Below are 14,372 nucleotides of genomic sequence, written 5' to 3' on the forward strand. Positions count from 1 at the left end.
TTTTATTGACTCATTCCGGCTTGGTGATGGCAAACATCACAAGCAGAAAAGACAAACTTCCAGCTGATTTATTGAGAGCCCTGTAAAGAGACAGACAAGATGCCAGCAGTCTGGGTCCGGGTCTACCAAGACAAGCAGTCTGCATTCTAAATCGCTACTGAATGAAACGGCTAATGATGAATATTTATGTGAATGGACTACTGTATTCATGTACTGTCATTTGTACTCTTTGCATTCACTTCTGCTTTGGGTAACGGGTTGTCTTCCGTATCCAGCTAGTGGAATTGTTTTAATATTTAGTCTTAGTCCTGTATTTGTGTGTGCTGGGGAAAAGTTTCCTTTAATTTAAATCCAATAATTAACATGATTTTGTGTGCAACGCATACTTGATATTTAGTAAGGGGTTGCTGTACAGGGTATATAGATCCTGATTAGGATGCCTTTAAAGTAGGGCTGTTACTGATTAAAATTTTCGTGTTCGATTAATCGTTTTTTTATTTTTTTTTTTTTTATCGACCAATTTTGATTAATTATAAAGCACATACAGAGCCAACTACTTTTTAGCTGATCTCCTTGCAGGCTGATTCCCAGTGCAGCTACCAACCACTGGAAAAATGTATGTAGGACAGGGCTCGACAAATCCCGGGCGCCAGGTCGCCATGGCGACTAGAAATAGGGTCCTGGCGACTTGAATTGGAAGGGGGGGCAAAAAAAAAAAAAATTTTTTTTTTTTTTTTGTGTGAGCTTGGGGCCATCTGGTGGTGGCCGTTGGTATTACAAGTTAAGCATTACAAGTTAAACAGCAATTCTAATGTTGTTTTTCACTATTTTCACTGCCATCTTCTTCCCTCTAATTAGAACCCCCAAACATTATATATATTTTTTTCCTAACACCCTAGAGAATAAAATGGCGATCGTTGCAATACTTTGTCATGCCGTATTTGCGCAGCGGTCTTACAAGCGCACTTTTTTTGTGAAAAAATTACACTTTTTTTTTTTTTTTTTTTTTTTTTTTATTTATTTATTTATTTATTTTTTTTCTTTTTCACTTCAGACTCTACCTCATAGAGTGCGTGTTTTATGCTCATGTTCTGCGTACCAGCCCATTGCATCTCTATTTTGGTTTAGCATCATTAGTGTCGCTTTTCTTTATACCCCTTTATTTATTTATTTTTTTTATTTATTTATTTTTTTTTTATTTTTTTTTTTATTTATTTATTTTATTTCCTTTTCCTTTTTGTTCTGATCTTTCCCTTTTTTCTTTTCTTTCTCTCTTCTTCCTTATATTCATATGCTATTGTAACATGCACATATACAAATCAACCAATATGAACCCATATGTTACTCCATTTGCAAAAGAGCAAAGAGAAAAAAAAAAAAAAAAAAAAAAAAAACACCAAAAATTAACCATTTCAAATTTTTACCCCCCCTTACCCCTACCCCTCCCCCCCTGTCTCACCTTAGACATTCTCTTCAGACCTAAATTACACTTTTTTTTTTTTTAATTTAAAAAATAAGACAACAGTAAAGTTATCCCCATTTTTTTTTTATATTATGAAAGATAATGTTACGCCGAGTAAATTGATACCCAACATGTCACGCTTCAAAATTGCGTCCGCTGGTGGAATGCCGACAAACTTTTACCCTTTAAAATCTTCATAGGCAACGTTTAAAAAAAATCTGCAGGTTGCATGTTTTGAGTTACAGAGGAGAACTAGGGCTAGAATTATTGCTCTCGCTCTACCAATCGCGGCGATACCTTACGTGTGGTTTGAACACCGTTTACATATGCGGGCGCTGCTCACGTATGTGTTCGCTTCTGCGCGCAAGCTCGTCGGGACGGGGCGCGTTTTCTGGCTCCTAACTTTTTTACCTGGCTCCTAGATTCCAAGCAAATTTGTCAACCCCTGTAGTAGGATACAAAAAGAACACAAAGGCAGCGCTCAATGGGAATAGCATTAAAACTTTTTTTTTTTATAGTCTTCAAGTAGGTAACAAAATAAATATTGCACTGGAGGTAAAATCGATGTAGCTACATAAACTGTAGAAATGGTGGGAGTAATACCAAATTGTAGCAAAAGCAGTCATAAAACATGTAGCCAAGTGTGATACTGGTATAAAAATGTGTACAACGATACCACTGCTGAATCCAGATGAGGAGGGATTAACATCAGTCCGTCGGCATGTAATGTCCCGTGAAGGGAACTATCACAACGCCCAGTGGATGGCTGTAGAATCCCAGGTTGATAGATGGAAGTCTAACAGCCCTTGCGTGTGGCAGATAGTAAGGTCCCGCCGACATGCAGATATGAAGGCACAGCAAAGGAGCCCTTCAGATGGACACTGCAAGCCCCGCCGGTGTCCATGACGTCACCGGAACTCCCTGAAGACTTGGAAGCCGGCGAAGAGGCTTTTGATCGCTCAAAGAAATGAACGATTAAAAGAGGAATTAATAGTTAATTTCCACAGCTCTACTTTAAAGTATTTAAAGGAGTTGTAAAGGTACAATTTTTTTCCCTAAATAGCTTCCTTTACCTTAGTCCTTCACTTACCTCATCCTTTGATTTTGCTTTTAAATGTCCTTATTTCTTCTGAGAAATCCTCACTTCCTGTTCTTCTGTCTAACTCCACACCGTAATGTGAGGCTTTCTCCCTGGTGTGGAGTGTCGTGCTCGCCCCCTCCCTTGGACTACAGGAGAGTCAGGACGCTCTCTACGTTGCAGATAAAGGAGCTGTGTTAGTGGGCGTCCTCACTCTCCTGTTGTCCAAGGGAGGGGGCAAGCACGACACTCCACACCAGGGAGAAAGCCTCACATTACGGTGTGGAGTTAGACAGAAGAACAGGAAGTGAGGATTTCTCAGAAGAAATAAGGACATTTAAAAGCAAAATGGAAGGATGAGGTAAGTGAAGGAGGACTGCACTAAGGTAAAGGAAGCTATTTAGGAAAAAAAATTGTACCTTTACAACCCCTTTAATTATCACTTTAGTTATTTTTTTATTAGGACAGTGGTGGGGATATAGATCCGCTCTCAGATTTATATTGCCATCCTCATGGGGAGAGTTGATCTATCTTCTGATCTCCATTGCAAAGCAAAATGAGGATAGATCCTAAATTATGAGTTTCCACCAGAACAGGAAGAGGAAATCTTCCAGGGGGGGGGGGGGGGCGGCATGTATCCCTTTGACATGGAGCGAATTTCTTTCAAATTCGCTTGATTCCCCCATTATCACTAGGAGCTTTAGCAGCCGCTAGGTATACTCGCAAGAGAATCCGACAGGGTGGTTATTGCCCAAGTTGATCAGTCGATCAAATTTTGCACATTCAGCCTGACAATTAACGGTTCGAATCTTGACAGGTTCCTGCTGAACCGGCTTTGATTCGAACCGTGTATGGTAAGCCAATAGTGGGAATTTCCCTCACGTTTGTGAGATGATATCCTCACTAAGACCCCATTCACACCTGAGAGTTTTGTAGCTTGAAGCCTGAAGCTACAAAACGCTGGAGGGGAAAAAAATCAATTATTCTCGATGGAGATGGTTCACATCTCCACTCCAAAACGCCTGAAGCTCAAACAAGTTCTGGAACTTTTTTTTTTTTTTTTTAGGCAGATTTGGGCGTTTTTGAGTTCTGCCTGTCTGCTGGCCATCTTTCCACAACTTTCTGGATTCTCTTCTGCCATTTACTTTCCATTTATATGAACTACTCATCCCAGGGTTCTTGGCTATCTTTAAGCGGTGATTCCTGTACTGACTCCTGAATCTCTTCCTCTCGGCACCTCTGTAGTTTTAGAAGGCAGGCTCTGTGGAATGTGTGACACAGCAGTGCCTAGTCGCCGAGCATAGTGAATACGTGTCACACAATTCAAGGAAGTAAATCTGTAGGGATTTTCATAAAGTTTACAAACTTCCAGATCATTCTGATTAATATCAAGAAGCTAGAAATAGTTGAAATACAATGTGGAAATGAATATAATTTTATATTCTGATTATAGATACGCTTTAAGTTTTTGTGTGTAGTTGGCAAATTTGTGCATGGTGGTAACTTTTTGCTCATATGCAGGCTATACTTCCTATTTGCAGTGCTACACAATGTTTATGCTTTTATTTGTCTGCTCAAAATAGAATTTACGGCACTCCATTTATGTGGCCGATATCTAAAGATTTGGTAAGCGGAGGCCTAGTGTTTGCAGTAAAATACAGAATTTTCTCAAAAATGTTCATCTATAAATCCAGTCCAAAGTTGTAGAAGAACTCCAAGTAGTAAATAGTGTAATAGTGTAATAGCATACGAGAATGGCTGTGCTTGCTGAAAGATTTTGAAATCTGTTTGGCTGGTCTTGTGATTCAGGTATCCTTATTGGACAGCACAGTAGGTCTTGTACTCCCTAAAACCTCTTTTTTTTTTTTTTTTTTTTTAATGCAGCCCTGCATCTGGATACTTGCTGTTCTTTGACCCACTTCAGCCTTAACTGGAATAACTGCAGCGTGCTGAAGATATTTGGTTTATTCTATCCCTCTTTTAGGAAGCTGCTAGGGTCATATTGGTATTACTGTGCATGACAGGCATTTGTATCTGATTTATTATGGATTTATATAGCGCCAACCGTTTGCTCAGTGCTTTACAAAATGAGGGCAGACCGTACAATTACAATACAATTCAATCCAGGAGGAATCAGAGAGCCCTGCTAGTTGGAGCTTACAATCTAGGTACAAGGCTATTCCACTGATCTTGACAGCCATTCAGGTACTATGCTAACTTGTATGTAAGAATAGATTTTTTTTTTTTTTTTTTTCAATTCATACCTGAATGAATAGAGAAGTTCACTTTAAAAATAAAAATGGCGATTACTGTTTTTTTTTTTTTTTTTTATCCTATTGTTTGTACGAGCCTGGAAAGCATTGCACCAGCAATCGGCAGATTGTGGGTGCAATGCAGGACTCTTACAGACTCTGTGTAAGCTGTGTTGCCTGTACATCGTACAGGCAGGGGTCTCAAACTGGTGGCCCTCCAGTTGTTGCGAAACTACAAGTCTCTTGAGGCATTGCCATGCTTACAGTTATAAGTATGACTCCCTCAGGCAGAGCCATGATGGGACTTGTAGTTCTGGAGGGTCGCTAGTTTGAGACTAGTTGAACCTTAAACTACGTAAAGGGTTCTTTACTGTAAGAGCGGCAAGGATGTGGAATTCCCTTTTCACAGGCGGTGGTATCATCGGGGAGCATCGATAGTTTAAAAAAACCTAGGGCTGTGGAAATGAAAGATTAATTCCTCGATTTAATCGTTAAGTTTTTTTAAACAATCAAATTTATTTTGATCGGTACTAGTGGTGCAACGGATCGTAAATGATCCGTGATCCGAACGGGTCACCATATACCGATCGGCACACCACGTGATCTGCGGAGCTCTGCTGCTGCCTCGGCCATTGGGCCGTGGCTTCGGCCTAGCTCCCGGAGCGGCGGCCATCTTGGTCCACCCGGAGGCGGCCTAGGTGAGCATAGAGCGGCGCGCTGACGTCATCACCTGGCCTCAACTGCTCATGTTCGGCTGGCTTCTCCGGTAAGACTAAGCAAGCACTAATCTTCCTATACAGTGGGGGTGATGTGGACAACAGTACAGTGGAGGAGATGTCTGTGGATATTGCAGTGGGGACTATATATGGTGGTGATCCGAAAAATGTATGTGCGTTTATAACTAATCTAAATTAATCGATTAAAAAAAAAGATATCGATTAATCGAACACGAAAATTTTCATCAGTAACAGCCCTAAAAAAAAAACGATTTAAATAAACAACTGAACGACCACAACATACTGGGATATACAAGGTAATACTGACATAAAATCACACACACAGGTTGTACTTGATGGACTTTGTGTTGTTTCAACCTCGCCGTCGACCGCAAGGGATGTTGGTAGTTCTCGTTCATCCACAGAACTCTGTGAATGATTGGTGCTGCCTTGTAGTCAGAGTCCCGCATAGGCGCCCTGTTTTCAAATGGTGACAGCAGGTACAGGGTGAAGATCCCTCCACCTGATGTCAGAGAGAGGGCTCGGATCAGTGAGCAGCTGCAGGAGTGGGAACATGTTACATGTTCCAACCTGAAAATGGGTGGAACATGTAACATGTTCACTAAGGATGAGCTCTGGCGTGTTCGCACAGTCCATGTGCAGAGCCCGCCAGGAAGTCGGCACCGCGCTGCGCCAATCACAGGCAGGGAGACCTTTCCCGATCTCTGCAACCGAGCATTGGGAAATGTCTCCCTGCCTGTGATTAGCGCAGCGCGGTGCCGACTTCCTGGCGGGCTCTGCACATGAACTGTGCGAACACGCCAGAGCTCATCCTTGATGTTCACAAAGGTGAGCTTATCCTTTAAAAGCACAAGTCCAGCCAACACATTCTTTGGTACAGTATTATAGTGGGTAAGAAAATAATTTCCTTGTATCAAGGAATCGCTCTTCTATATCAAATGAAATACTTCACACAAGGATAATGATGGTGTTGTCACCCATTATATAGGATGTTGTATTCACTCATAACATACTGTACATGATCTATGCATCAAGATGAGCCTGGTGCACTACACTGATATGGATTACTGATTTACCTCTGTGACCAATAATTTCACCACTTATGTCAGACTGTCATTTTCTGTTATGAATTGTAGAAATGGACATCCCCATGTAACCAAGGAGCCTGTCTGGAACTGAGAATTTCTCTTTACAGATGTCACTGATCTAGTGATTGAACTTGCCTGTTCCTCATTTCAAAGTTTTCATTTATATCGGCTGTTCATATACATGTTAGGTTCCATGCTCTTATCAATCGGGATTGCTTTCCTGTGTAGACTATAATTCTACCCTGCTGGTTCTGTGAGCAACTAACCTTACATGGCATAGGGGGCAAGGGCATGCGGTGCTATGTTTAATATGAAGCGATTGTGAGCAGTCCTTCATGACCAGCTGGGATAACCCCATTAGATCTGAGTCCTAGTACTCCTTTCTAGTATGTGATGAGTAAATACAACATCCATTCCAATATATTGGATGACAACACTTATTTTTTCATCCTTGTGTGGGATATTTTATTTGACATTTGAGACTTCTTTGATACAGATTACTTTTGTCCCCTTCTTTTTTTGCTATAATACAGTAACCAAAATGGGAAATTCAACAAGAATACCCTTTTTATGGTAAACCGGGCAGTAATGCTCAATATGTTCTCATCATTGACACTATACTTTTTTCCTTGTACCGCTTTGGAACACAAAAATGGTTGGTGCATATGGGTTGCTGCGCTGTGAAATGTATCAGGGAACAAAGCGTGTTCATGCCTGTGCCTTTTGTTTTTGGCTTATTCACATTTGTCTGTTTTTCCTTTTATAAAGCACATAGGGCCAGATTCATGTACCTGCGCTGCGGCGTAACGTAACTCATTTACTTTACACCGCCGCAACTTTTCAGCGCAAGTGCCTGATTCACCAAGCACTTGCGTGTAAACTTACGGCAGTGTAAAGTAAAGTGGTCCGGCGCAAGCCCGCCTAATTCAAATGGGGCGCGTACCATTTAAATTAGGCGCGCTCCCGCGCCGAACGTCCTGCGCATGCTCCGTGTGAAAATTTCCCGCCGCGCTTTGCGCGAAATTACGGCGCCCCGACGTGTTTTTTGAACGGCGACGTGCGTAACGTACTTTCGTATTCCCGGACGTCTTACGCAAAAAATAAAATAAAATTTGAAATTCGACGCGGGAACAACGGCTATACTTTAACATGGCTGGTCTAAATCTAAGCCATGAAATGGCAGGCTTAAGATTGCGATGGGAAAAACTGACTAGCGATGTAAGAGAATGCGACGAACGCGCGTACCTTTGTGGATCGCCGTAAACAGCTAATTTGCATACCCGACGCTGGAAAACGACGCAAACTCCACCCAGCGGCCGCCGGAGAATTACACCTACGATCCGAAGGCGTACGCCTGTCGGATTTATGCCAAAAGCCGTCGTATCTTAGTTTGAGGATTCCAAATCAAGATACAACGCGGCAAATTTGAAAATACGCCGGCGTATTAGTAGATACGCCGGCGTATTTCTGCTGTGAATCTGGCCCATAGGTTTTATTGCATGACAGTGCATTTCAAGTAGGAATCCAAATCCATTCCTTTGGTGATTTGGGGACTTTATTGAATAAATCTGTATTGTTTGGTAGGCCATGCTGTACAAGCGTTTTTCCAAACTTTGAATTGTAAATCAAAGGGTTAAATAAAAGGAATTGTCCAGGCTGCACAAATGTTCCTTTTTTTTTTTTTTTTCTGAAGCAATGACTTCCTATGATCATTGGCTCCATCTAGTGGTCAAAATGTACGGTTTCAGAAAATATATACTGCATTTTGGCCACTAGATGGCTCTGACATTTATAGAAAGCCATAAGAGGAAAGGTCATTCCTGGAAATTTGTGCAGCCTGAACGAATGTGTGACAAGTCAGGACATGAGGGTTTCAGCCAAGCTTCTGAGGGGACCCAAATGGCCTACAGGTAAAAAATAAATAAAATCATTTTCAAAGCTGCACAAACTTTGATCTACTGGGACCCCTTGACTGCACAGGCTAATTTCCGGAAAATGAAAAAGCATCACCTATGTAAATTTTGTGTACCCATCTTCATTGTGATTTCACGGGAGTGCGCACTTTTAGGACTTGACGTGTTGGGAGTCCATTTACTCGTTGCAGTGGAGTTCCCTATAATGAACGTGCGTGTATTTTTTACTCCAGATTTGTGCTTGATAAACCATTGCCTTAATATTGTATGAAACGCTCCCCCCCCCCCCCCCCCCCCCCTTTCCCAACCACCTTTTAAAAAAGAAACAAATTCCATAATCATTTGGTCATTCGCACTTTAGGACCCTCCACCTTTACATTTGTTTTGCTGATTTTCCTTCCTGAGCTCACAAACATTCAGCTAGGGGGCATCCTTTGTCTGAATGGACTAAGGCCCCTTTCATACTTGTATGACCTGAAAGATGCGCGACTTTGCTGCGTCTTGAAGCAATGTCTGTATAATCTTGAGGTCTATGAACTTCTTCAAGTCGCATCAAAGTAGTGCTGGGACTACTTTTGAAGTTGCTCCGGCTTGAAGCCGCACAGATATGAACAGTATTCATTGAAAATCATGGGGTATGACTAGTCATACTTTGCTGTTCCAATTCGCCGGACAAGTCGCACAAGTGTGAAAGAGGCCTAAATGTCTAAACATTACTGATGTTTACACTTGTGATTGGCTTATAACCATCACAAGGTACAGAACCCCTCTGATTGGCTCTTGCTCTGTTCATCGTGACTGATCAAACCCAGTGACACGGGAGTTGGGGGGTGGGGCTGAGTCCTGCTATCTGTGTCAATGGACGCAGCAGCAGGACTCGGGAGTACGCTCGCACGAGTGGGGGCACTCGATGCGGGGGGGACCCCAGAAGAGAAGAATCAAAACCCTTGCACAGCGGAGGTAAGCATAACATGTTTGTATTTAACAGAAGAAGGGGAAAAAAATTTACAACCCCTTAAACAACAAATTAAAGTCCATCTAAATCTGCTAGTTCATCTGACCTCACCCTTAGAACAATATTTTTGCCCAAAGTTGTCTGATACCCCTCCACCCAGAGTGCAGAGACCCTTTCGCTTATGCAGTTTAGATTATGCAACAGTCAATGATGATGCGTTATTGTATTCTGACCCCCAAACGGGTGCGCTATAGCCCCCTTTTAAAAACTGTCACAAAGTCCAAAGAATTTATATAGCAAACCTTAACTATATTCAATAAAGTCTACCGCAGTGAAGAAGAATTCAAAATAAATAAATATATATATATATATATATATATATACATACATGCATGCATGCATGCATGCATGCATGCATACATACATACATACATGATCGAAAGTTTGGGCACCCCAGGTAAAAATTTGTATTAATGTGCATAATTCGATTTCCCTTTTAAATGTTTTTTTTTTTCTTTTGCATGAATTTCTCACTTCCTGTTTCTCCTCAGTAAACTTGCTACCATCATCCGAGCCGTTCTGGCTGGGGGTTAGTCAGCCAGAACAGCTTACTGAGGAGAAACAGGAAGTGAGAATTTCAGACAAAAAAAAAAACATTTAGAAGGGAAATCTAAGGAAAAGGTAAGTGAACCAACAATGCACTAGCCTAAAGTGGAGGTTCACCCGGAAATGTTAATTTTTAACCTTAGATTCATGCTCATTTTGTCAAGGGGAATCCGGTAGTTTTTTTAAAAATGAAGCTGTACTTACCGTTTTAGAGAGCGATCTTCTCCGCCTCTTCCGGGGATGGGCTGCGGGACTGGGCGTTCCTATTTGATTGACAGTCTACCGACAGGCTTCCGATGGTCGCATCTATCGCGTCACGATTTTCCGAAAGTAGCCGAACGTCGGTGCGCAGGCGCCGTATAGAGCCGCACCGACGTTCGGCTTCTTTCGGCTACTCCTGATGCGACCGTCGGAAGCCTGTCAATCAAATAGGAACGCCCAGTCCCGAAGACCACACCCGGAAGCGGCGGAGAAGATCGCTCTCTAAAACGGTAAGTACTGCTTCGTTTTTAAAAAAACTACCCGATTCTGCTTCACACAATGAGCATCAATCTAATGTTAAAAAAAAATAAAAAAAATTTGTGTGAACTCCCGCTTTAAGACCCGGTTCACACTGGGGCGACACGTCAGGGCGGCTCCGCCTGACGAGTCGCGTCCCATTGAATGCAATGGAACCGTTCTAAAAGGAGCGACGCAAGTCGCTCCGACTTAGAAATAGGTTCCTGCACGACTTCGGCGGCGGCTCGGGGCGACCTGCATTGACTTCTATACAGAAGTCGTTTTGCAAATCGCCTCTGAAGTCGTCCTCAGGATGACTTGCAGAGTCGCCCCCGAAGTCGTGCCGCTGCAGTGTGAACCGACTCTAAAGGAACCTATTTAGAAAATATAAAAAACGGACCTCTACAACCCCTTTAACATAAAGATGGCGCCGCCGAGACTTCCACCGGCATGACGTCACGGAACACAAGCTCCGCTCAGTGCATTTCTACACAACTGTCATCATCTGGGAAAGGAGGTTTCTCTGCCATCCAGAATACAGTAATCTCGGCTGACGGCTGTACCGCTGGCAGTGATCATGCAAGGAATAAACTGACAAGCTGGATGTACTGAAGCTGATCGATCGCCCAACATCAGTACAACCAGTCTGCCCATAAGATGGGTCAATATTCAGAATTTCGATCTGTTTATGGCTGGCCTCAGACACGAAGTGTGTTGGGATTTCCATGCACGGCTGCTCCAGTTTTGCTCCCCCCCCCCCCCCCAATTGTTTTTTGTTTAAACACCTCCTTGTTTATGGCCAGTCATAGCCATTTTAATATAGGAACAATGTTCTTTTTTTGTATATTGTACATTTTAGCAGTTAGAATTAGCTGTGAGCCAATTGTAATTGTGTCTGTGATCAAGATGTGATGATGTAAGAAGTAAAAGGCCACAATGCAGTAGTGTAGTAAAAATGTATGAACGAGATATCACAGACCTATTTCCAAATGTGTAGATGGGGGTTGCCAAACCCAGAACATTTTTCTGGTTGCTTGATAAATAAATCGCAATCTCATTTGCATAAATATGCTCTTAATTCTCAGCTAATCCATTCATATGTGTTTTATAGTCTCTATTTGAATAATTGATGCTGTTTGTTTAATACCCGTTTCAAGGAAAAAACGTATAATAAAATTGACTTGCGTGTTTTTTATCCATATAAATAGGAGTATGATTTCTGCATATGGGAGAATTTCTTTGCTACATCTGCTTGCTTTTGTAGCGTAATAATACTGTTAAATGTTTTAATAACCTCAGCTTCTGGTATTCAGGAAGTATTACTCATTTTAACCTGCTCCATAAAGGAACAATTGGAATCTAGTCAATTTCCTGAAGTGGCAGTTTTATCCGTACATCTAATTTGCTGTTGCTGTGTTATTTGTGTTAAAAAAAGATCTATCCCATCAATTGTTTTCCTGATAAAATGCATAGTTTTTAGGATGTAAGGCTCTGTTTTACAGAAGCAGGCAGGGCGTGGGTAAACCAGTCCTGGTTTTACCGCCTGCCAAAATACTGGCATCCAGCTGCTCATGGCTGCGACCGTGATGTTATTCTTTGCAGCAAAAACAAAACCGCACATCACTTTTGGCAGGCATTGCCTCCACCAAACGCAACCAATGAAAACCTATGCCTGCAACCTTGTGCAAAGCATGCAATTGAGGCACGGCGGTGCAACATTCACAGGGTTAAATCGGGCAGTGAGGAAGCACCTATAACTCCACCTCATGCTTGTCAAATACCCTCTGAAAAACTAAATGTGGATCACCTTTCAGATGGCATTGTGCTTGTGTGAAATGTATGTATATGTGTATGTGTGTAATATATAAATATAAATATAAAAATATATATATATATATATATATATATATATATATATATATATATATATATATATATATATATATATATATATATATATATATATATATATATATATATCAGGGGTTGACAAATTTGCTTGGAATCTAGGAGCCAGGTAAAAAAGTTAGGAGCCAGAAAACGCGCCCCGTCCCGACGAGCTTGCGCGCAGAAGCGAACACATACGTGAGCAGCGCCCGCATATGTAAACGGTGTTCAAACCACACGTGAGGTATCACCGCGATTGGTAGAGCGAGAGCAATAATTCTAGCCCTAGACCTCCTCTGTAACTCAAAACATGCAACCTGTAGATTTTTTTAAACGTCGCCTATGAAGATTTTAAAGGGTAAAAGTTTGTCGGCATTCCACGAGCGGACGCAATTTTGAAGCATGACATGTTGGGTATGAATTTACTCGGCGTAACATTATCTTTCATAATATAAAAAAAAAAGGGGGGATAACTTTACTGTTGTCTTATTTTTTTAATTTAAAAAAGTGTCATTTTTTCACAAAAAAGTGTGCTTGTAAGACCGCTGCGCAAATACGGCGTGACAGAAAGTATTGCAACGATCGCCATTTAATTCTCTAGGGTGTTAGGATAAAAAATATATATAATGTTTGGGGGTTCTAATTAGAGGGAAGAAGATGGCAGTGAAAATGGTGAAAAACAGAATTGCTGTTTAACTTGTAATGCTTAACTTGTAATACCAACGGCTACCACCAGATGGCGCCAGCTCACATCTGGTGGTAATAACTTGTAATACCAACGGCTCACCACCAGATGGCCCCAGCTCACAAAAAAAAAAAAAAAAAAAAAAATTTTTTTTTTTTTTTATTTTTTTTTGCCCCCCTTCCAATTCAAGTCGCCAGGACCCTATTTCTAGTCGCCATGGCGACCTGGCGCCCGGGATTTGTCGAGCCCTGTGTATGTGTGTGTATATATATATATATATATATATATATATATATATATATATATATATATATATATATATATATATATATATATATATATATATATATATATATATATATATATATATATATATATATATATATATATATATATTACACACACATTTCAGACCAAAAGTTTGGACACACCTTCTCATTCAAAGAGTTTTCTTTATTTTCATGACTATGAAAATTGTAGATTCACACTGAAGGCATCAAAACTATGAATTAACACATGTGGAATTATACATAACAAAAAATATATTTCATATTCTAGTTTCTTCAAAGTAGCCACCTTTTGCTTTGATTACTGCTTGGCACACTCTTGGCATTCTCTTGATGAGCTTCATGAGGTAGTCACCTGGCGCAGCACCCCATCACTCTCCTTCTTGGTCAAATAGCCCTAAGGCCCCGTACAGACGAGCGGACAGTGTCGGCGGACCAGTTTCAGCGGACATGTCCGGTCGTGTGTACGGGGCCTTACACAGCATGGAGGTGTGTTTGGGGTCATTGTCCTGATGAAAAATAAATGATGGTCCAACTAAACGCAAACCGGATGGAATAGCACGCCGCTGCAAGATGCTGTGGTAGCCATGCTGGTTCAGTATGCCTTCAATTTTGAATAAATCCCCAACAGTGTCACCAGCAAATCACCCCCACACCATCACACCTCCTCCTCCATGCTTCACGGTGGGAACCAGGCATGTAGAGTCCATCCGTTAACCTTTTCTGCGTCGCACAAAGACACGGGGGTTGGAACCAATGACCTCAAGTTTGGACTCATCAGACCAAAGCACAGATTTCCACTGGTCTAAGGTCCATTCCTTGTGTTCTTTAGCCCAAACAAGTCTCTTCTGCTTGTTGCCTTTCTTTAGCAGTGGTTTCCTAGCAGATATTCTACCATGAAGGCCTGATTCACACAGTCTCCTC

At 41.5% G+C, this 14,372-nt stretch overlaps 1 protein-coding gene across 15 annotated transcripts in view; it reads left to right on the forward strand.

The window, feature by feature from the left end:
- CASK (calcium/calmodulin dependent serine protein kinase) overlaps positions 1-14,372 on the forward strand; it is a 407,679-nt gene that overhangs the window by 64,285 nt on the left and 329,022 nt on the right. The gene's annotated exons all lie outside the window — the stretch shown is intronic.

Source organism: Rana temporaria, chromosome 2, assembly GCF_905171775.1.
Source record: "Rana temporaria chromosome 2, aRanTem1.1, whole genome shotgun sequence".
NCBI lineage: Eukaryota > Metazoa > Chordata > Amphibia > Anura > Ranidae > Rana > Rana temporaria.